Source organism: Crinia signifera, chromosome 1 (genome assembly GCF_055691185.1).
Source record: "Crinia signifera chromosome 1, ASM5569118v1, whole genome shotgun sequence".
Taxonomy (NCBI): domain Eukaryota; kingdom Metazoa; phylum Chordata; class Amphibia; order Anura; family Myobatrachidae; genus Crinia; species Crinia signifera.
The window spans coordinates 322,531,284-322,556,087 of NC_139217.1; the positions used below are offsets into that span (position 1 = coordinate 322,531,284).

Sequence of the window (24,804 nt, forward strand, 5' to 3'; positions counted from 1 at the left end):
GGCTCTAAGTCACTAGGGACCAGGTCTGGTGACTATGAGGATGGTCAACCCATAAAAACCCTGGGCGTTCTGATGCTAATTGCCCGATGATGCTGGTGCCGGCAGCTGACATCACCGGATGTCAGCTGCCCATCTTGTCCTCGCACAGGACACACGCAAACCTAAGACACCTGAGAGTGTCTTAGTTTTGCGTGTACTCACCTCATCATTTCATGGTCAGCGACCATCAAATGATGATGGTGTTACCCCATAGGCTGCGAATAGATGTTTATGCAAAATATCCATTCGATCACCCTGTGATGGGGGGCGGGGGTCTGTGTGAATGACGGGTGGAACTTTGCAGTGCTGCGTGTCAAACAGAATAAAGTCCATAGTGTGGTCTCTAGGGGCAGCCGAATCCCGACACACCATGAGTGACTAAAATGTACAGATGGAGCCACAGTCATCTAGCCTGCCAACTTGCCACAGCCTGCCTAGTCACGCCACAACACTATAAATCGCTCATCTTGGCGTTTGGCGAATGGTGTTACCAGATGGGTGCAATACCAGAGATCATCCACCAGATGTCGCTTTTTTAAATAAACACTGTGCATGCATCAGATGTGTAATGCAAAGCTATAGCAAAAGAATCTGGATTGCGTATGCGTGAAGTGAGTATTGAAATGCACTGTAACACAAGAACTATTTTTTTTTTTTGAATAAACATTTTATTGAGAGTTTTCTTATTATACAAACAATTTCATACATTTTCTTATTTTAAGACGCATGTATATATTTCCATAATAAGTAATATTAAAAAAAAAGAAACAAGAAGAGGGGAAAAGCAAAAATGTAGATAGAAAAGGGGGTGGGGGGGGGGTATCGTTCTTGTTACCTATCTGACTTTTTAACCATGTACATGATTTTCTCTATTGTTTGTTTGGTTAGGAATTTACCTCCATGCAACAGAAACAAATGTTTAACTTACGGTTTCCAAAAAGTGTGAACGGTTATTCTATCTGTTTTCTTTTCTCACTTTCCCACCTTCTGTCTGGAGTATTTATTGTTTACCTTTACCCTTTTTCCTTTTCATAGGCCGAATGCTTATGATAGTTTAGCCATGGGGACCATATCTTCTCGAACATGCCCGATTTTTCTTCTACTATACTAGCTATATGTTCCATGTGATATATATCCCATAACATTGCCTGTATTGCGTTCCTAGATGGAATCTCTTGGAGTTTCCAGTTTGAGGCGATCTTAATCTTAATTGCACTAAACATATACCATATAAGTTTTTGCGATGTTTTCGTTATATTTGGAATCTCATGTGGTAGTAACGAAAACATTGGGCAGAACGGAATGCTTCTCCCTGGTACCTGTCTAATTAAGCTGTAAATAAATTTCCATAGCCCTACTATCTTGGGACATTCCCAAAAAATATGTATTAGGGTGCCTCTTTGTCCACACATCCTCCAACATAGATCAGTTGTATTTGGGTATATACGTGATATCCTGACTGGAGTCATATACCATCTCGTATAAATTTTGAATGCATTTTCTCTATAACGTATCGAAGATGATACTGAGATCAGATTCTTTTTGATCTGATCCCATTTATCTACTTCTATTTGCTTTCCTAAGTGCCTTTCCCATGAAAGTTCATTTAGAGTTCGAATAGGGTTCCCTTGTTTAAGTAAAAGATGGTATAATATTGAAATTAAGCCCTTAGATGTTGCGCGTTTAAAATACAGGGATTCTATTATAGTTTTAGAGGGTGGGTTGGGTGATCGATTCTGTGTACCATATCTAGCTATGAAAAAACTACGTAGTTGGAGGAATTGGTGGAAACATTGAGTAGGTATATTATATTTTATTTGTAGATCTTTGAAGGATGGGAATAAATACGTTGTGGCTACTGTATATCATTAATAAAAAGCAAATTATTGCTTTTCCAATGTTTAAAGAGAAAATAACTATTTCAATACTACATTACTGTACTGTTCAGTAAGTTAGAGAGACACTTTTATTACCAAAATACAATTGCTTGGACGTGTGTCTCTTTACACTATTTTATAACTGGCTACGGGGACAAGTGAGCGAATACTGAGCATATATTTTACCGTACAGTATAATACTTTGCCAAGAATATGGTGCATGTGCATGTGAGATGCTTGTGCGTCCCATTCCCAGTAAATGGTGCGACAAGTCAGGTAAGATACGGCATGAAAGATAACCGACTGTACACAATGTACAGTACAGTACCTGTAGCATCAGTATAGGATCCAAAGATATACAGTACGCTACAGCAGGAATGACATATAGTACAAGCAGAACAGACTCGAGCACAGAAGGAGGGCCTGATTCTGGTTCACTTGCAAAAACAAATTCTCTCCCTAATGGACCAAACCATGTGCACTGCAGGTGGGGTGCTTGCGTTCTTGGCGAAAGGAGCTACTGTAAGACTGCATTTGAATGGAAGCACTCTTTACATATACCTATGACCACTGGACACTATCACCAGGTGTTGTAGGCAAGTGGATAAGTGAACAGCTATCTATGCTGGAGACCTGAGTTCGATTCACAGAGGGATTTAAAAAAAAATATATTTTACAGTTAGGTAAATTATATTTAATATAACTAGGCTGACACAAAAAGTCCTAAAAAGCTTTCCGTGCATCTCCATGCGCACGGTCAATAACATACTGTTTAATGTACATTACTACTGTACGCATTACTCATGCTGACTCTGAGTGGTGGGCTGAATACTGTAAACACAAATCCGGAATGGGATGCTCTTGTGTCTGAGACGCTGGAGCATTTCATTCTCGGCAAACAGAATTACGGCTCCATCTGAATGGGATCACTCTTTTCATAGACTCATGAGCACTCGTGAAGCCGGACGCTTGCTCAGCTCAGGACGCATATGTTCACGGCATCTTCACTGACTTTAGTGTATAATGTCGGGAAGACGCGATCGCCACTACACACACGGTGAACTGAAGCTCCTATTTTGATGGCTGGACAGACCTCTGCCCAGCAGCAGGGGTAAAGTCCTGGCCTACCAGAGGGCGAGCATGGCTATCAGGGAGCAGTTCTGCAGGACAAGGACTGTGAGGTTGCTTGGGAGGCACTGGAGTGACCTTATCTGACAGCACCGCAAACTTCTCCAGTCCTTAAGGGACAGTAAGTATTGTACCATACATTGGGGCAGATGTATTAACCAGCGTTAAGTGTAAAAATGCACTTAACGCTGGTTAACTGGGGGGGATTACGTCTGTCCTAATGTATTACTAGCGCACCTAACGTGCGCTAGTGACAGCCCGCCGAGTTACGCTCGGCGGGGCTGTCCCTGCAATCCCCCCCAGGGATTAACGGCCGGGGTGATGTATTAACAGCCTTCAAGGCGTTAATTCACCCCGGCCGCTTCGCCAGCTCAGGGCTAGCGTTGTCTTATCCCCCACTATGGGGACAACGCTAGCCCTGCGTCTGGCTTGGGCTGCGCTGGGGATCTCACGTGAACAGCGAGATCCCGCGCATGCCCAGTGCGGCCGGCCGGGGGACAGGAGATAGCGCATCAGTATTAACTGATGCGCTATCTCCAGAAAGGGACATCGCCGAAGGGGGGAGTTAACGCTCCCCCGCTTCGGCAGACAAGATGTTAATACATCTTGTCGATGTCCCTTCCTGCTTCGCCTCGCTATTGAGGCGAAGCAGGAAGTATCATAGCGGCGCGATAAGCACTACTATGATACATCTGCCCCATTATTACTGAACTTTTAGTTAATGTACTGTATTAAACATTGTCTGCTTCCCCAACCACCATAATCCATAAGCACACAAACTCCTCCAGGTGCAACTGAACTCACCTGAGCGCATGAACACACCCAAACCCCGGGAGTGTCCTAACTTGACGGGGCACTTGAACGCACCAACTCCCAAAAGCCCAACCATGCGAACGCGCCCGAGAGTCCAAATATCCAAGTATCCGAACACACCCAAGTGCCTGAACATACCCTAGCGACTGAGCGAACCAACGCAGAATACCGGAATGTACGAGAATCGGAATACCCGAGTCACACAGATACAGTATTTAGCTGCATCTACTTATCTTCCCTGCAGCAGGTAACATCCAAAGATCCAGCAAAAGATCAGCAGGAGTGAGCAAAGGATCACGATTGCGGACGATTTGTGGCAAAATCGTCCGAGATCGTTCGAAAAAAATCACTGTATTGTGTGCACACCTTATGTGCATTACTGTGACAGATTATACTGTATACTGTCCTACTTTAGGGGCATTAATGTGGCAGATTATATTCAAAGGCACATGCATTATGGTGCACACTTGTGCAATCGGATTCAATGCAACATTGTGATGCAATTTCACAACGCATCCGATTGCATCTTCAGTGCTAGAAGAGGGCTGTCTGACAGCGTGTGGCTGTGTAGTGCGGCAGGAGGATTCGCAGGCAGCGATAGTCAGCAGAGCTAGCGGCAGCCGGCAGAATAAAAAAAACACATTTCACATGAGCTAAGCCAATCAGAGGGCTGTCCAGTATTTACAATTTTTTTTGAAAATCTGCCGCCTGCTGCCAGCTCCACTGACTACCACCACCCGTCGCCAGGTATGCTGCACAGCCCTCCTCTGACGCAGATCGCATTGCGATTAAAAACTGCATGCGATCACACATGCAATGCAATAGATATTAAGTCCAGCACATAATGGACCTTATTCAGGTCCATTCGCAGCTAGTCTGCGTTCGCATGGGGACCAATGTTTTGTTAGTGTGCATGCTTGCACATGTGCATACACAGGGTGCGTGCACCCACGGCGAACAGAATGTTCGCTGAGTGCACACACCCAACACAGTAGGGGGGGGGGGGGCGGAGAGGAGTGTGGGGTGCCGGGCAGCATCATTAGCATATGGGAACGCCCATGAGGCCATGACATGACCGGATGTCAACGGCCCGCCCATTTCCTCCCCATCAAGCATGCATATGTAAGGTTGCTCAGAGCTACCTTACATATGCGTGCACCTTCCACGTCTTGCGATGGTCATGACCATCAAAAGATGTGGGAGGTTCCCCCTGCCCTGCAAATGGATGTTACTGTGTAACATCCATTCGCAAGCCCCTGCGAGAGAGAATCGCCCTTGCGAATGGATGGCGGTAGCCACCCATTCGCAAGGTGGGGTTTGGTGGACTCGTAAGGCTGCGAATTCGCAGCCTTGCGAATCAACCAGAATAACCCCCAACATCTGGCAACGCTGTAGCAGATTGTATTCAAAGTTGCATGCATAACTGTGGAAGATAACATGCTAAGGGCATTACTGTAGAAGAGTGTATACTAAGGGCATTGTTGTAGCACATTACTGTATACTGTACTACTCTAGGGGCATTACTGTGGCAGATTGTATTCAAAGGTGCCTGCATTATTGTGCAGGAGTGTATGCTAAGGGCATTGCTGTGGCAGATTGTATTCAGAGGAGCATGATTATTGCCTATTGTGTTATAAGGTCTATGACTATTGCAGATCTCTACAGTAGAGCACCTTATTCCTGATACATACTGTACTGTACACAGGGCCGTCTTAACATTAGGAAGGGCCCCTGGGCAACCTAGTTCACTGCCCCCCCCCCCCCCCCCCCAAATTAGTTTGCCCAGGAGCCCACAGTCACCTCCCCAACCCTCACCTCTCTGGCTCCGTGCGGCAGCCAGTCAGCTTCCGGCGGCCGGGGATCCGATCATCTTCGCTGGGGGATCCGGGCAGCGGGATCAGGGCAGCGGCGGTAGCTAGGAGCCTGCCCTGAAGTGGCAAAGCGCTATTAACTGGCGGGGCGGGAAGCGCTGTTGCATTTGAAAAGACTGGCCAGACGCTGATTGGCTGAATTCAGCCAATCAGCGTTCGGCCAGTCTTTTCAAATGCAGCAGCGCTTCCCGCCCCACCGGCAAATAGCGCTAATGGGAAAGATGGTGGCCGGGTGGCGGGGATCCGACCATCCTCGCTGGGGAAGGGGATCAGGGCGGCGGTGGCGGTAGCTAGGAGCCCGAAGCGGCGAAGCACTATTTGTCGGCGGGGGCGGGAAGCGCTGTTGAATTTGAAAAGACTGGCCGGATGCTGATTGGCTGAATTCAGCCAATCAGCATTCAGCCAGTCATTTTAAATGCAGCAGCGCTTCTCGCCCCCCCCCTGCCGGCAAATAGCGCTTCGCCGCTTCGGGCTCCTAGCTACCGCCACCGATGCCCTGATCCCCCTGCCGGATCACCCAGTGAGGGTGATCAGAACCCCGGCACACGGACCCCCGAAATTAAATTCACTGCTAGCTAGGAGGTGAAGCGCTATTTGCCGGCGGGGTGGGAAGCGCTGTTGCCTTTTCAAAGACTGGCCGGATGCTGATTTTCTGAATTCAGCCAATCAGCGTCCGGCCAGTCTATTCAAATGCAACAGCGCTTCCTGCCCCGCCGGCAAATAGAGCTTCGCCGAATCAGGCTTCTAGCTACCGCCACGCCACCGCCCTGATCCCCCTGCCCGGATCCCCCAGCGAGGGTGAGCGGATTCCCGGACCCCGGCCACCATCTTTCCCATTGGGCTGGGCCGGGGGCCCCTAGGTCCTAGGGCCCCCGGGCAACTGCCCATCGTGCCCAATGGGAAAGACGGCACTGACTGTACATCACAGTAGTGAAGTATATGTAGGGTTGTCACCTCACGCATCATTGATTCCTGGAGATCCCCTCCTCCAACCTCATGCATGCGCCAAAGGCACGCATGCTCCCTGGAAGGTGGGCGTGGGCTTGTACAAATGGGCGTGTCCTCACCAGAAATGTGGGCATGGTCTCTGTCATTCAGACAGCAGGGGAGGAGCTGATGAGCCTGAGCCTCTCTCATCTGCCTGAAGTGCGTCCTACCCACATGTCACCACATCCGATGCTGGCGGCGCCTGCAGGCTGCAGCCATGATGGCTATTAGGCAGAGAGGAGAGCCCTATTGGTGTTCCTGTGAGGCAAGCTGTTGCACTGCTGGTAGTATGAGGCAGGCTGTTAGATGATTTTCGCAGGCCAGCCTGAGTCCAAACCCGAATACTCTTCTCTCACTTGCTGGGGCCCTGTGGGGCTGTCTGTTGACAACTAACTCCAGGAGTGCTAGGAGTATGGCTGGGGTTGCAGAGTATGCCGGGGAAGGCTTTAGTTGGGCAGGATGGATGAGGAGGGGGCCTGGTGTCTCATCACAAGTGCAGCAAAAGAGTTTTCAAGGGACAAATAGGGTCCAGATGCGGCAGCAGCTGGCTTCTGCCAGTCTTCACTTATCTGCCGGTGTTCTTCTGCCCTCCACTCAATGTCTCCCGCGGGTCCCGCCCCCGGCACTCACAGCACTTCGGCAGATGGTACTCAGTACAGCCAGCGTGTGCCCTCAGCGCTACTCCTGGTCCTGAAGACCTCCAGTGTATCTTGTGCGCTGCCCTATGACCACCCCATCCCGCTGCAACTGGGAACTTGCCTGCAGCAACCAGCAGACCGGGCAGCTGTGGAGGCTTTTCCAGTCACCCGGATTCCGGTAGAATCCCGGAATCCGGGAGACTGGAAAAGCCTCCTGGAGGGTTGCCACCAAATCCGGGAGAATCCAGGAAATCTGGGAGATGTGGCAACCCTATGGTATTTAAGTACTGTATATTGCATTACTGTGATGTACAGTACAGTATGTATCAGGAATAAGGTGCTCTACTCTGTGACACAATGTGACTCATGGCCAGTACTGTGACGTGAATACTTGAATATGATGAATTTAGGTGAGTTGCAATACATTTCTCAGCAATATTAACTATACAATATACTATATATTGCTGCTTGCAATATTGGATTTGTTTGCAACTATTTACTGTTTACTGTGCAGTGTGTTTTACATGTGGTTCCATGTATTTGCAGTAAAATATCCGGAGCCATATGGCACTGATGACCAAATTTGAATGTATATACCTCTGATTTATTTTTATTTTTTTATGTAACAGTTGCATAATGTTAGGTGAAATCAGGGAGATTGCGAAACTCTTCAGGGAGAGAGGGAGATTGCTGCTATTTCAGGGAGTCTCCTGGAGAATGCAGGAGGGTAGGCAACTATGCTGTAACATTACAGGCAATGCTCCTCTCCAAACGCTTTATATGGGCAGGGTATCTATATGGGGCCCCTTGGGACCTGCTGATCCTTGTGGAAAATTTGGGAGAGACCATCTGTGGCCTGTGCGGTAGATACTGTACATGTAACAAACTAACTTTTTTTGTGCTTTCACAGTACCGGCGCATCAGTAGACCCCCGCACCCCCAGATATGGAGGTCCCTGGGCCCAGATCAGCTTGTAAGTACTCTGCTGATTTCCTCCTCGCTTAGCGGTGGGATTGTGTGACCAGAATTGTACACTACTGAACATGTGGCCTGCATTCTGCACGTTACAAACTATTATTTTTTTGTGTGCTTTTTCACAGTACCGACTCATTTTTCCACAGTGCCATTGCTCCACAAGGATGAGGGGACTGCAACCCCTCCACCACCCACCACCCCTCCTGCCACCAAATTTTTTTTTTTTTACCCCGTCCTGTTCCCACCATGCCTCCAGGTCCCTTCAACCCTCCTCCAACCATCACCCTTCCTGCTCCCAGCACCCCTGGGCCATCCAGCATTCATGAAGACAGTAAGCATTCGTGTATACTGACTGTACTGTATCTAACTGTAACAGCCCTCCTGTGATGGTGTAGTGTCGTACCTGGTTTCCTCGGTCTGCTGGACCGGTTCAATTACTCAATGACCTCTTCTTCCTGATGGAAGCCTGTAGCAGAAGGATGAACACCCAAAGCAGTGCACACAATAACCAGCATACAGTGTGATGGTGACAATAATATTTATTAACTGGTCACTGCTGCAAATCAATGGAAGTTAGAATGTGTGAATAATAAACATCAGTACTACGAACCTCAGAAATAGTACATTCAATACTGACAATCCGGTAATATCAGGTATTAGCATAAGTTACATGAAAGCTTTCACGTGAAAATATATTCATTACAATCACATGCAGTAAATGTAAACTTGAACTTGCCTATCAAAGGATCACAAGGTCACAAGGTGGCGCTGGATTGGTTCAGTTCACTCGGTGCCATTGGAATGTTCCATATAGTAATCTCCTCTTGGAAGTTTTGTAATAGGATTGAACTGTGCAGAACTATTTGTAATCCAGTAAATGGTACTGTATGCAGGTTGTTTCCAGGTATACTCGAACTTGCAATTAGAGGGCACTGTGAAGTATGAACAGGCAGTGTATACCAGGTTCCACAAACAGAGGGCGCTGTAGAATGTGAACAGTCAGTACATACTATATTCCACAAATAGAGGGCGCTATGCAACACAGGCAGTGTATTCCAGTTTCCACCAATAGAGGGTGCTGTGTAGTATGGACAGTATATTAGAGTCACCAATAGGGGCCACTGTAGAGCATAAGCACTATACTTCAGTGTTAACAGATAGGGGCGCTGTGGGTAAATATGTTTTACACACAAAAGTAGTCTATTCCCACACCCTGGATTCCATGGTGTGACTCCTGAGGGTCATGCTGGCCTGGCACTTAGTCCCAATCTCAGTTCCACAATATTTGAAGACACACTGGGTCTGTCTGTCCCTAGGGAGGGTAATTGAGATAGTCTAACCAGGATGTGCCTGCTGGGGTCGACTATAGTGGGCTCAGGCTGGCTGGGGTTGGGTGCAAGGCAGTGCCTGATCTAGTAGCTGGCTCCTGATGCTCGCTATTTATTCACTCCTGCATGCTACAGGCCCCACATGTGTCAGACTGTTTGGTCTCACTTCAACAGTAGCTGTGAGCTCAGCTCCTATCTCTTTCTGCTGTGTTCTCTGATCCGTCCCGTCAGCTCTGCAGTGCACACACACTCTCTTCAATGCTGCTGCCAAACTCCTGCACACAGCTCCTCACTCCTCATGGCAAGTCTCCACGTGCTGCATAGGGATGGCCATTGACCATCAATGATTAGAAATCATCAATGGTTTATGGCCGATGTCAAATAGTTTTGCCATTGATGGGGGAGAACCAGATGGTTTCCCACCATCGATGTCAAGCTTAAACAAATAGTTTTTGCTTTTCCCCCCGAGGTGCCGGGACATGGAGCATAGCTCCTGCCCCGGCACCCATGAAACCCCGCCCCCGCATTTTGATTGGCCCACAGACCAATCAATCAAAGAAAATGGATGACCATCGATATGTAAAAACATCAATGGTCATCCATTGAATATTTCTACACTATCAATGACCAGTTGCACTCTTGCCATCGATGGAAACCATCGATGGCAAAGGCAAAGATGGTCATCCCTAGTGCTGCATTTACTCTACTCTGCTGCTTCCTGCTTCACCCTGCTCACAGCCAATCACGACCCCCCTCAGCTTTCAACTCTTCATGGATTCTGGTGCATTTCCCTGGGTCCTAGAGCTCTAAAGGTTACTGGGGCTGCTTAGCAACTGGGGAAAGGGGTTTTAACCGTTGCAGTGAATGGCTAACAGGCTCCATAGACAGCATTAGCTGCAGCTGCAATCTAAAATACACATAAAGGGGTACCACAGGAGTGGAGTACCACATAACTTTTAACAATACTGTCACATGGACTGAGCCAATATTTCCGTTATGCCACCTGGATTGAGCCTATTCGGGATTTGCGTTCACAAAAAAATGTCACTGTAAGAATCGACCATGGGTCTCCAGCATGAAGAGCGGCGCAGTTATCCACTAGTCTACGCCACCTGGTGATAGCAGCCAGTGCTCATGAGTCTATGTAAAGAGTGATCCCAAGTAGATGGAGCCGTAATGCCATTTGCTGAGAATGAGACAGTCCAGGGGTTTGTGTTCACAATATTCAGCATCAGCTTCGAGAACTGCAGGCCTCAGTTATTATTTGCCTAGGGGACCCGGACATTACACAGAAAATTTTCTCAAGTTTGTATTGTACTGTACAGTTGGAGCCGCAGCGATATTCATGGGAATGAGACACATGAACATATCACACGTAAGTGCATCCCATTCTTGGCGAATGGCGCGGTTCTTCTATCTGTATATGAATCCGCCGCTGGATTGGTAGAGCATTATACACCTAGTGGTGGTGATATGTATTGCAAGGATATTGTATGGGGTGCATCAACGCACCTCGGTGCACCTGAGCACACTAAAAAAGTGGTGCCCCAAAACCATCGCCATGGTGCGCTCATGAACCCGATGAGCCTGGCTCCATCTGTAGTTCAGAATATGCCCTTTTGCCGATGCAAATGCAGATGTCTTACCGCATCGGGTGTCAACAGGGATTGATTAAGAGTGTCATGGGGCTGGAGCTGAGTAAAAAAAAATAGCATAAGTTTGTGTGGGAAATAGTCAAATAATTTTAATACTTATGATTTATAGTCAACCATGTGGCCAGCTGGTGATTATCATGTTTCTAGAGAAGCATGCAGAAAATATGTGCACTATATAAATAACTGGTGATAGATAAATAATGCTATCATGATGATGGGCTTATTTTTAGGTGGAGGTCTGAAGCTGCAGCTCCATCTGCCCCATTGTAAATCTGACCCTGGGTCTCACAGAATGTAGAGACGCCACTGGTTCCATGCTGTCTCTGCCAGGCCAGGACAGACTACGTCTACCCTGATTGGAGCTCAGCCCCAATTTGGTAGCAGTCCGAGGCAGCTTCTGCATATGCACATGGGCCTTTGCATAGCTCATTGTGAGTCACACTTTTTGGCTCCATCTCCAGCAGCCACCCAGTCCACTGCAACAGAGACATGAGGAATGGCACTGGAGAGATGCAAAGAGAATAGTGCTGGAGAGTTGGGGATAATGTTGCTGGAGAGATGCAAGGAGGCTAGCGCCGGAGAGTTGGAGATAACGTCGCTGGAGAGATGCAAGGAGGATAGCGCTGGAAAGAAGGGTATACTGTTACTGGGGATATACAGGGAGGATAGTACTGGATATATACAGGGAGGATTAGACAAGAGGGGTTTGGATCGTTTTATCGACCATACTTAGGTCGAAAATCATTAGGTCGATACCGTTGGGTCGACAGGTGGGAAGGTCGACAGGTGTCTGGGTTGACAGGTGTCTAGGTCGACATATGACAAGGTCGACATGGATTTAGGTCAACATAGCGTTAGGTCGACATGGGTTGTGTCGACAGGTCGGAAGGTCGACATGGTTTTTTTTACGTTTTCCCCCGAATGTCGACACAGTCGACATGGACACAGTTGGAAGTCAACCGCAGCCCCTCGCATCGCTCGCTTCGCTTGCGATGCTTCGGGCACGGTGCTTCACTGCGATTGGCACACTATTTTATTCTCCCACCACGCACTAGTGGATGGTAGGGCATGAAATACCACCTGTCAGCACATGTCGGCTCAAAAAACAGTAAAAATAAACATGTCGACCTTCCGACCCGTCGACACAACCCATGTCGACCTAACGCTATATCGACCTAAACCTATGTCAACCTGGTCCTATGTCGACCTAGACACCTGTCGACCTTGACCTATGTCGACCCAGACACCTGTCGACCTTCCCACCTGTCGACCCAACAGTGTCGACCTAATGACTGTCGACCTAAGTGTGGTTGATAATTCAACCGTATACCGACAATGTGCCAGACCATTTTGGATTTGATTGATTCATTGTCCAGTTTTGGATTTGGATTATTCCAATGCCATGACTGGATTTGGATTTGCTTGCAGTTTTTTTTAATTTACAAAAAGATCTAAAATCATATAATTAGATTTTTGTTTCTAGGGTATTAGTAACCTCGGTACTTGTTTCCTAGCACGGCCACAATCTTATGGATCGTGTACCTTTAAGTTAAGGTACACGATCCACACGATGGACCCGATTTCCTTTGAAATCAGGTCCATTTTGCCGGCTAAGACACCATTAACATTGGTCCCGACGCGACCGACGCGATGCCCCCGATTTTTCCATAGGCTTCAATGTTAAAAAATATTTTAACATTGAAATCGTGTCGGGAAAGGTAAAATATCGGGGGCATCGCGTCGGTCGGGACCATTAACATTGGTCCCGACGCGATGCCCCCGATTTTTCCATAGGCTTCAATGTTAAAATATTTTTTAACATTGAAATCGTGAGAAAATGTGAAAAATGTGAAATGGGCCAATATGACCCATTTCACATTATAGATGTCCCCGTCGTCACCCCACGATAGACGCCAACCCGAAGTGTGGCGAGCGCAGCGAGCCCGCGAGGGGCGGCGCGCGTCCTCGCTGCGCTCGCCACGCTTCGGGCTCGGTGGCTCGCTGCGCTCGCCACACTATTCTATTCTCAACTCCACGCCGACGTGGATAGTAGGGGAATGAAAAGGTCGGAGGACGCGCACCGCCGCCCCTCGCGGGCTCGCTGCGCTCCCCACGCTTCGGGTTGGCGTCTATCATGGGGTGGGGTTTACGCCGTTAAATTTGGGGGGGGTTGGGAATATTTTACATTGAATCCAATGTAAAATCGGGTCCCAGGGACCCGATTTACATTTCATTCAATCAAAAAATCGGGTCGGTCGCGTCGATCGCATCGCATGCGACCAAATCGCATGCGATGCGATCGACCCGATTTTTCTGACACGACCACCCCGATGTAAATCGGTGTGGCCGTGCTAGGAAACAAGTACCATAACCTCAATATCATTATTTTCCAGTAATTTTCAGTCAATTTTGACCACCTCACAATGTTGCTTTTAACTTTTAAGCAATGTTGGCCATAGCGTGCAGCAAGCTGACTGTTAACTAAGTAACAGAGCAGTGGCACAAATACACAGCGCAAAACACATTACACCGCACAGTAGTGAAGAAGGATGATCATCACCCAGCATGGGGCTGGTACAAATCTCTATGGTGCAATCGATAGTGGTGTATAAAGAAGCACAAAGCATGACTGCAGCACGTGTACACTCTGACAGAAGGTTTCTCAGTCCATACACATTTGGACACATAGAGGTACAAGATGGAAGGGTATTGTAGTGTCATTAGTATGAAGTCACAGACGCAACTGCAGCAAAAGACACAATGAAAGCTGCAACTTCATCCAACGCACAATCTTGCCATATGACAAGGTAGTAACCCCGCCTCCTTGACAGACCCCACCCCCTCAACAGACCCTGCCTCCATTTTTTTTTTCATTTGTTTGTTTATTTTCATTTTATATAGTGCAGCATATTCCATTGTGCTTTACAATTGGAATCAACAGTGTGTCACATGACGTCAGCGACCGCCCCCATTTTGGTGATCTACGGCCAGAATAAAAGTCAGTTTACATTGAATTTTATTCCCAAAGGGGAGAGAAATCATTCTATGATGTGTGACCATTGAATGATTTCTCTCCCGTTTGACCACAGGGCGGGGCAGCAGACCAGGTCTGAATCAGGCTCCAAGTCGGTATAAACAAAAAAAAAATGAAAAAAACTCATATCAAACTTTTCAGTGTCGACCATGTCAATGTCGACATTTTGCTTTTGTCGACCTTCTGTCAATGTTGATCTAGAGTATGTCAACAATTATAGGTGTCGACCTAGTTACCTTCGACCATTAGTGGTCGACCTAGTGACTGTCAACCTAGATATTGTCAACCCAGGGACCAGATACCACTTCCAATGACCTTAAAATGCCACTAAAATGCTAGTAGCAAATACATTTGTTTTTTTACTTGTGTTTAATTATTTTGTTTTTTTAGAAAGAAATCTCAGAGAACACAAGGGCATCCAGTATGTTTACTTTATCCCGTCGGCAGTGGCGTAGCTACATATGTGGCAGAACCTGCGGTGGCTTGGGGGAGCGGCACCAGTGGGGTCTGCGGTGGGCGCCGCTGGCTGAACTGAAGGACGACTGAGGCAGCAGTGAGCGCTGAGCTGGTCCTGCTCCATGCATATCTAATGAGCGGGGACCCAGCGCAGTGTATATTTAATGAGCGGGTCCCTGCCCCGTACATATGCTTAGCTCTCACTTCTGCCTGAGTTGTCTGTCAGCTCAGTCAGTGGCGCCCATAGTCAATCGCCTCACATCTTCTTGGGGGGGGGGGGGGGGGCGGAACGCGCACCGGTATTTTTTGGCATGGGGGGAGAAAAATTTCTAGCTACGCCACTGCCCATCGGTTATACTTAAAGGGGGTAATTCAGACCTGTTTGCTAGGCTGTGTTTATTCGGAGCCTATCGAGCAGTTTTACGCCACCCTGCCAAACGCACACATCCCACCACCAAAATCCCCTTGCTACGCACCTGGACAGAAGAAAAATCATTCGATGTGACTTCAGCTGCCCACCCCAAGCAGGCAGAGGAACGCCTGCATTCTCTGGGGTGCGCCTAGCATTTTCAGGCCCATGTAACGCCGGGTGTCCACCCTGGAACACCCCCTACAGGTCCATCATGCAGCGACCACACCGGCAATTAAAAATATCGCTGAAGGCGCTCTCAGTGGGGGACTGCAAATGCTCATTAGCACCTATGCCCATGCGCAGTCCCCCATTATCGGGGGCTGAATTCAGACTTATTTATTTATTAACAGTTTCTTATATAGCGCAGCATATTCCGTTGCACTTTACAGACTTGTGGGAACAGGTGTGAATCGGCCCTAAAGTACAATAGTGTTAATGACCTCAGTCTTTCTCAGTGTGGCCTGCATGGTCAATGACATGCTAATTATGCAATACAATCCCTGTGTGATAACAGGGTACATAGAGAATGTAAAAGGAAGTAATGTGGCAAAGAGCCGTTAAGGAAGTCAGAGCAAATGTATCAAGATGAGAAAATGAGGAAGCAGCTGATGAGTTCCAGCTAATAGACTATTACTGTATGCTCCTGCACTTGTGTAATCATTGTTTAATATTCATTATTTAAGAGCAGAAGCAACAAAAGCAATAGTTTTTCTTTTTTCTTGTTTCTGAGCAACTTATATGTTGTTTCCTGGAGTTCTAGTGATGGCTATTCACAAAGCTCTATTACTAAACGTGTCTTAGGTCTCTGAAGAACCACAATCCCTCAAGGCTGAAAAGATTATAACGGCAAGCATTCAACTGCAAAAGTAAGTAATGCAATAATCGCTAAGCTCTGTATGTAATGTGTAAATACTAGGTCTCCAAATTAAATACAATACCAAAAAGGATCAAAATATCTAACAGCTGCTTAAAAAAAGTATTTCTATATAGTTTTTTGCTAATATACCATCTTCTCTTGTGTGAGAACGTTAATCAGCTGTATTAAGGTTAGCAGTGGTGGTGTTAACCTTTAGCACAAGTTATTTCATCAACAAAAAGTGTTTTGCAAAAATAGTAGTAACTAACAGCAAAAAGAGACATCAGAAAGGAACCGTAATGACAAAAGAAAAAAATGCACATTTAAAATAAGCAGTTGATTTACTACAATATATTGCTTAGGAGGATTACAGAGTAGTAAGGAATCCATATTGTAAAACAACAAAGAGAGGGAACAATGGTCCAATCTGATTGCTAGAGTAGTACAGTACCTGCAGACTATCTAGCGATTGTACTTTAGTGATTGTACTTTTATTGCAGTTTGTGGATTTATGGTACATACTGGAGAATGGAAAACAAACTTTAATTGGAAGATTACACTGTCTATAAGAAATTAACATTGCATTCAGGCATTTTCATAGGCGTTCCTAGAGGGTAAATGCTTTCATTTGTACAGTGTTTTTTAAGCTGGCCATACACTTGTCCAATTTGGTCACTTTTCACCCGACAGATCGGACTGAGAAATCGGGTGAAAAGTGGCCAAATTGCATGTCTTTGATATCTGATCCGATGCGCGGTCCCGTGAACATCGGCAGAGTCAGAGATCCGACCTGCTTGCAGCATGGAATGGGATTGCATGAGATATATCGTAAAAAAGGACCGCATGAGATATATCACATGCGATTTTTCCACCCAGGAAGCACCCATGGAATTCTTATACGACTTCTCCCTCGAAGAAGTCGCATAAGTGTATTGGGGCCTTTAGATCACACAAAATGCTTCGTTTGCACAAGTTACCATATCCTCAATTACAGATCAAACTTTATACTTATGAATTACCCATATAATTAGTTAGTCTATGTTTTCTCTGTTTGCATGATCAATGCTGAATATATATATATATATATATATATATATATATATATATATATATATATATAGGGTCAATGATCAGACGGCACTCACGGATTTGATGAAAAACGTGAAAAACTTATTTATTCATCCGACATGTTTCGGGCACACGGCCCGTCCTCAGGGATAAACAACAGTGACACTAGAACACACTTATATGCTGTTGTAGTGTCACTGTTGTTTATCCCTGAGGATGGGCCGTGTGCCCGAAACATATCGGATGAATAAATAAGTTTTTCACATTTTTCATCAAATCCGTGAGTGCCGCCTGATCATTGACCCTATACCAGGACCAGCAAGTCCATACTGGAAGGCACCGGGTCAGTATTTTCAGCATCATCCACCTGGGAGTGCCGGCTCACACAGAATATATATATATATCCAGGGCTATTTTTGTGCAGGCTCCAGCAGGAACTGTGGCCCTTATTCTAGTTCACTCTTTCTGACAAAATATTTGTTAGATGGACAAAACCATTTGCACTGCAGGTGAGGCAGGTGTAAAACCCCACCCAAATCTAATTATCTCTGCACAAGTAACACCTGCCTCACCTGCAGTGCACATGGTTTTGTCCATCTAACAAATATTTTGTCAGAAAGAGTGAATTAGAATAAGGGCCACAGTTCCTGCTAGAGCCTGCACAAAAATAGCCCTGTATATATCTATATATATAGATATATATATAGATATATATATCTATACAGTATATATCTATATATATATAGATATATCTATATATATCTATATATATATATATATATATATATATATATATATATATATATGAAATGTGATTCTATTACTACTATTATTTTGTAAACATATATATTCTGTAAATGACTGTGAATCCTATCATAAATTAGTTTCAATTGGAGTCTCAGGGATGAATTTCCTAACGCTTCTAAATAGAAAAAGAGGTGATGTTGCCCATTGTAACCAATCAGATAATGTCTAGCATTTTCTAGAATACAATTGACAAATTAAAGATTTTTAGAAACGTTACTAACTTACTATATTTACCTCTCAGTATCTGATTTAATTTACCTTTTCTACTTTATTATTTAAATGCTTCTGTGGAATATGTAAAGTCCGTTGTTTTATTTTGTCTTGCTATATCTGCACTATGTTGTCTTGCTGTATCTGCGTATATCCATATGAACTGGGCTGACCAAATCCAGGTCACCAGGTTACATGATGAATATAAAATTCTTCACGAAATCCAGAGGAATCTCCCATTCTAGCCCTCAGACTATAAATGTGAGGCAGCTTTGGACAGCAGCTCTATCCCCAGAATTGAAACTGTAGTTACCACATTAGACTGCCCCTTATCTGCTTCTTAGCTCCTCCTACCACCCTTTAACTTCCCTGCAATTAATGGAACGACCTCCCAAATGCCCGGTAATTAGGACAATGTAGTCTTTTGTAGTAAATGAATGTAGTCAAGACAACGAGACAGAGCCCTGAAATCCAAATGGATCAGAGGTATGATGGGTAACTGCTATTGTTATTAATGCAATCAAACCTCTTTAATACTGTTTTTACATCACAGTACCTGGCTCTGACTAGGCTACAACCCGGATCCAGAACTTTCACACTAGGGTCCTTATTCTGGTTCACTCACAAAGGCATATTCCTTCTCAAATGGACAAAACCATGTAACATGTGCAGAGAGAATTAGATTTTGGTGAGTTATTTTGTTTCTGTGCAGGGTAAATACTGACTGCTTTATGTTTACACTGCAAAATAGATCTCACTTTGAAGTAAAACTCCACCCAAATCTAATTCTCTCTGCACAAGTAACATCTATCCCACCTGCAGTGCACATGGTTTTGTCCATTTAAGAAATAATTTCTCTCTACGAGTTAACCAGAATAAGGGCCTAAACCCGGATTGCCCAGGGATTAACTCTTCTTATAACCCGGGTCAAAATGTCAGCTTGGTCGTCCCGGGTTATAAGGTTTGGTACTTTCACATTGCTGGTCGTCTTGGGTCAACAGGCAGCAACCTGGCAATGACCTGGGTATAAGTACGATGTGAAAGGGGTATAATAGAAGCACTGATGACTTTACATTTGGGATCTATTGTGCAGATTAAAGTATGAATAATAATGGCAGTTTTATGTGGAAATGCTAACATGCTGAGAACCAAGCAAAATATTCCATGAGGTGGATTTGTTTGTTTTTATATTGACACACAATTTGGAATCATGTTTTTGGGGGGGTGCATTGTCTTTTGTATCCATAGTTCAATAGACTGAATATTGTTTTCCTGCTACTTAATTTCATATTTGATTAGCGATACAATATAATTTCTTCCTTGGTGTGTTTTAGTAGTAATGGTGTGTTCTAAATTGTGATAAGTTCAAAACTACACCCCCCCCCCCCCCCCCCTCTATGTCCTGTTAAAAGTCTATAAAGACCAGAAGCAGGACAAATTTTCTTTACAACGTGGCAAGGTTCTTAAGGTTTCTTAGTTACTTTTTGGACTTCAGATGCATGTTAACCAAATGGTTTTAGTGTTTGCATTTTATTGCACATCCGTGTAATTTTCTATGGTATATGCAGTTTCAGGCGAACTAAAGAACATGTAAAAATAAATAAGATCTATGACTCTTCCCTATTTGACTTCCCCTTTGGTACATTTGAATTTTAAGACGTACAGTCATAACCTTTTTTAATTTATTAATTTTTTACTCTGCATTAGGTACACTAAGTACGCTAAGTTGCATCATTTATGGTTATAAATACATCTGTGACACACACAGGAAATCTAGAGGGGTTTTCTAAATGCCTTATGTGTCCAGTCCATGAAGAAGCCAAAATAATCAATTCCGTTCCAGGTTTTTCAACAGTTGAAAAAAATGCCACTTTAAACTATTTTTAGTCATGTTTCAACTTCAAGAAAAAGAAACCCTATGAAAACATTCTGTCACAGCAAACTCATCCTATTTTTTCAGGACAAGACAGCACCCCTTTATTTTTACACCACACAGACCAGCGCCCCTTTACAGCAACAACACAAAGGACACCAACCCTGTATTATTTTTTCTACAGCGCACACAGTACAGCACCCCTTTATTTTTACAGCACACGGGGCAGCTACCCTTTATGTTTACAGCACACAGGACAGCAAATCATTACAGCCCAAGACAGTAGCATCCTGTACAGCACAGCACAACACCCCTACACACAGCACAGGCCAGCACCTCAATACAGCACTCCAAGACAGCATCCACCCCACATCACCCACAGGCAGACAGATATCAATCCTCTACCCTCTCCAATGTTGGAGTGAAGATAGCACTGATTGGTGGGGTCTTATAAAGGATCAAAAACCCTGTGAGAATCCGACAGTGGGATGATGACGTTTTGCATTGGTCTGGGATCCGAGTCTGGAGCCAAACTCGGATCCTGCCTCGGACCGGAAAGTTCGGGGGGCTCACAACTCGGAGATGTGAACCCGCCCATCCCTTAGATTTATTTATAGTCTGGACACATTGCCACAGACTCTTTGGATCTCTACATTTCCAACATATGACCGATTTTAATCGAATGATCAACCTTTGCCTTTCTAATACATTTCTTTAGGGCAATCCTAGCTGGTTTGTAGGCTTTTTTTTGTCACCTGACCTAAAGGCTTGGTCCGGTGCCTTTAATGATGCATGAACATCACTCTGGCGGAGCGACGGTTATTTGCTTAATTGCCCTGCTGTAACTGGGTCTGAATAACTCCCTTAAAACTGCAATTGAATACTAAAGTCCGTTTTATTTTTTCAACTAGCTGAAAAAACTGACTTAATTGAATAAACCCATAGTGTTTCTCATACAAAGCAGTGGCGTAACTCCCGGAGGCAATGGAGACTTTTGCCGCCGGGCGTTAGCCATCAGGGGGGGCGAGTGACAGGAGAACCCCCCACTCCCCCGCTCTGTCCATGTCTCCTGTCACTGCGGCCCCAATGCTCTCCCGTCAACCCGTCCCGTCAGATGGTGGTGCCGCTGCTGCAGAGCTAGTGTGGACAGCTGAGCAACGGCTCAGCTGTCCAATGATAATTGATCCTGCAGCATGCAACACCCTGATTGGCTGCCCGGAGGAGGAAGAACGTGGATCCCTGTGTGCACAGAGCAAACTCAGCGACGGCACGCAGCGGCAGCGCTGAGTTTGCTCTGTGCACACACACAGGGATCCACGTCCTTCCTTCTCCAGGCAGTCAATCAGGGTGCCGCAGGTTCAATTATAATGGCTGCCCACACTAGCTCTGCAGCAGGGGGATGCCGAGTGAGTGCTCCTGCTCTATGTTACAGTAAACGTAAGACTGGCTGTATTGTATGATGTATACATATATATTAATGTGTGTGTAATATGTATGTGTATATATATATATATATATATATATATATATATATATATATATATATATATACAGTACATAAAAAAATGTATGGTAGCTACAAATACTGGGGAGGGGGCACCACTATCTATACTGCCTCCAGGCGCTTCATCTGAACTTACGCCACTGATACAAAGTGCAGTATATGTAATACATTAGACATATACAGGGCCAGCAATCACAATAAGAGTTTAAATAAGGCAGCAGGGTTACATCCCACCAGATGTAGAACCCATCCCATGATCCAAGTCCAAGCATAGGAGCATGTCTAGAAGAAGGAAACAAGAGAAAACATAGCAAAGGCTCCTGGGCAACTATAGTATGTACACATTGGACACCTAATACACTGAATAGTCTATGTAATAAAGTAGTAATAATTAACATGATAGATGATCTATAGCAGGGGTGGGCAACTATTTTGGCTGGGGGGCCGCTTAACACTTCCAGTAAATATTCGAGTGCCGCACACAAAATATCTTGTATATACAAGATACTGTATATACAAGATATTTGCTGTGGAGTGCCGGATTACACAATTATATATAAATATATATATAGCACAGACTGGACAGCACTCAGAAAAGAAACAACTCACAGACGGTGTATTGCCAAAGCTTTGAAACGTTGGAAATACACCGTCTGTGAGTTGTTTCTTCTCTGAGTGCTGTCCAGTCTGTGCTATATGTGTGGGCCCCCCGCTGTGGGAACCCTAGGAAAGGCACCAGAGAAGCTGTTTGGATGAGAGGAGCGCTATCTTGCTACAGTCATATATATATATATATTTATATATATATATATATATATATATATATGCGGGGGGTATAGCGCGGCACTCAGGGCGGAATGAAATCAAACAACAGGAGCCATACCTTACGGTTGACGTTTCAGCCTTTCGGCTTTTATCAAAACAGCTAACATGATATATATATATATATGTATATATGTTAATGAATGAAGGATATATATATACAGTATATATATATATATATATATATATATATATATACACACACACAGTGTTACACGTGTGTGTGTGTGTGTATATATATATACACATATATAAACTAATGTACATGAAATAATTGGCTGTTCCTTACTTTTATTTTTCAGGGCCGTGTGGTGCCCGAGAGAGGGGGGGAAGCCAGGGGGGGTAAGCCAGGAGAGAGAGGACTGCCGTTTGCTATTGATAGTCGGGCCGCTTGTCATAGTACTGGGGGTCAGTGCAGCGGGCCAGAGCAAAGCGTCTCGTGGGCCGCATCCGGCCCGCGGGCCACCTGTTGCCCACCTCTGATCTATAGTATAGAATGTAGGCATGACTGGTCCAATGGTTTTGACACTGTGCATGTGCACAGTAATTGCTGCGTCTTCGCATGCAGTGCCTTCTAAGCCCCAGTCTAATTAACAGGCTCAGGGTGTTTGGGGGATGAGGAAGAAATATTACGCCACTCAGTGGAACTTGGTGTCAATAGCCGACGTTTCGGATATAACTCCTTTATCGAGACCAACACATCCAACGGATGGTGCTGTTTACCCCTGTCTGCATCACCCTTTATGCAGCACCCCGGTCAGTTGTATTCTACGAATCCTGGAGTGCCTCAACTTGCTGTACTATATATATATATATATACAGTGGTCGAAGTGGGGCGGTATACGGGGGTATGGCATACCCCCACTTTAATCTGAAGATTAAAAAAAAAAGTTTTTTTTCCCCCTCAGGATGCTCTCTGATCACTCAGCAGCACATATTATGCTTTTGTAATACCCCTGTACAACGGGGCAGTCTGGCAAGGGACGTTGATGGACAGGGGGGTGTCCGAAGGTGCGCACTATATTCACTCTTTACTTTTCCATACCCCCACTTCAAAATTTCCATACCCCCACTTCAAAATTTCCACTTCGACCACTGTATATATATATATATATATATCCCACTATATGCCGGCACTCGGGGGTCTCAGGGTCAGCTGGCTTGGGTGCACTTTAAATAATACAAACAGTCCTCCAATGAAAAGGCACTCCAATTGCAGATAAAAAACTGTTTCCAGTTTTGGATTGTACCTTGAAGAAGGGGCGCTGACCCTGAAGGTGACATCCATTTACTAAAAGTTTTTTATCTGCAATTGGAGTGCCTTTTCATTGGAGGACTATATATATATATATATATATATATATATATATATATATATATATATATATATATATAACATTTTTTCTTATCATGGCAGTTGGCAGCCCAGAAAGAAAATTCTTGTCTTCACTCTTTGATTATAATCCAATCTGCTACCACAGCACAAGCACATGCAAAAGGCAAACAGACACTCTTTGTAAAAACTGTTTTATTACAAGGGCAAGAAGGTACTAATAGTATCAATACATGACCAGTCTTCCTAACTTTCCTTTTTAATTTCCCTTCATAAGTAATGCTGGCTGACTGACCTTCCATCCGACCAAGCGACCAATTTGGCAAGTTATACAGTATACCAATCAGTCACTCGATATGTCTGGCCAGACATCACAACTGGGCGATCATTCACATTTGTTTTGATGTCACTGTTAGAGGTTCTGGCAGTCACATAACGGGTCCTCCTCTTTGGCAGTGGCTGCAGTTCTGTAGACTCTGGCTTTGTGCTATAAGATCTCCGAGAACATGACATCCTTGCCTTGTTCCCAGGAAATATTTAATGTGTATGTGCAAATCCCAAGAACAATGGCCACTGCGCCATTTTGTCTGTGATTTATGTCTGCAGCATTGGCCACTGTGGGACTCCGGAGGGGTAAGCATAATTATACAGTATGGGTGCAGAGTGTGGTTTGTATGCCTTCCTGGACCTAGAGGCCCATGTGCACTGCACATTGTGCATCCATTATAGATAATTCACTGAATGCCTCTACGTCTCATCCAATTCTGCAATTTTTTTTTAAACTGCTTTGACTGCGATCTGGTAGCCACATTACAGTGTACAGAACACAGGTTTTTACTAAACAAAGCACTTTTGGGAAGAGGCAGCTGATTGAGCTTTAAAAAAAGATAAAATGTAACATTTGTATCTTGTTTAAATTGCATTTTAGAAACTTCAAATGATTCTTATACTTAATGGGGGTTATTCTTGCACAAAATGTATTCTCGCATGTACTGCGAATGGATGTTTTACATAGACATCCATTCACAGGCTGTGGAGGAACACCCACATCATTCGATGGTCACCGACCATTGAATGATGTGGAAGGCACACGCACATCTAAGGTTACTCTCAGGTAA

General features: G+C 44.9%; 1 protein-coding gene across 4 annotated transcripts in view; it reads left to right on the forward strand.

Annotated features, from left to right (window-relative positions):
- SYK (spleen associated tyrosine kinase) overlaps positions 1 to 24,804 on the forward strand; it is a 121,165-nt gene that overhangs the window by 13,776 nt on the left and 82,585 nt on the right. For 2 of the 4 annotated variants that reach the window (XM_083187654.1, XM_083187681.1), the window contains exons 2-3: positions 8,264 to 8,326; positions 16,015 to 16,079. The exons of 1 other annotated variant lie outside the window; for it this stretch is intronic. The gene's annotated coding sequence lies outside the window, so the exon portion shown is untranslated. Of the gene's footprint in view, positions 1 to 8,263; positions 8,327 to 15,806; positions 16,080 to 24,804 lie in introns of those variants that run through there. One more of the 4 variants, XM_083187664.1, reaches the window with a different exon arrangement.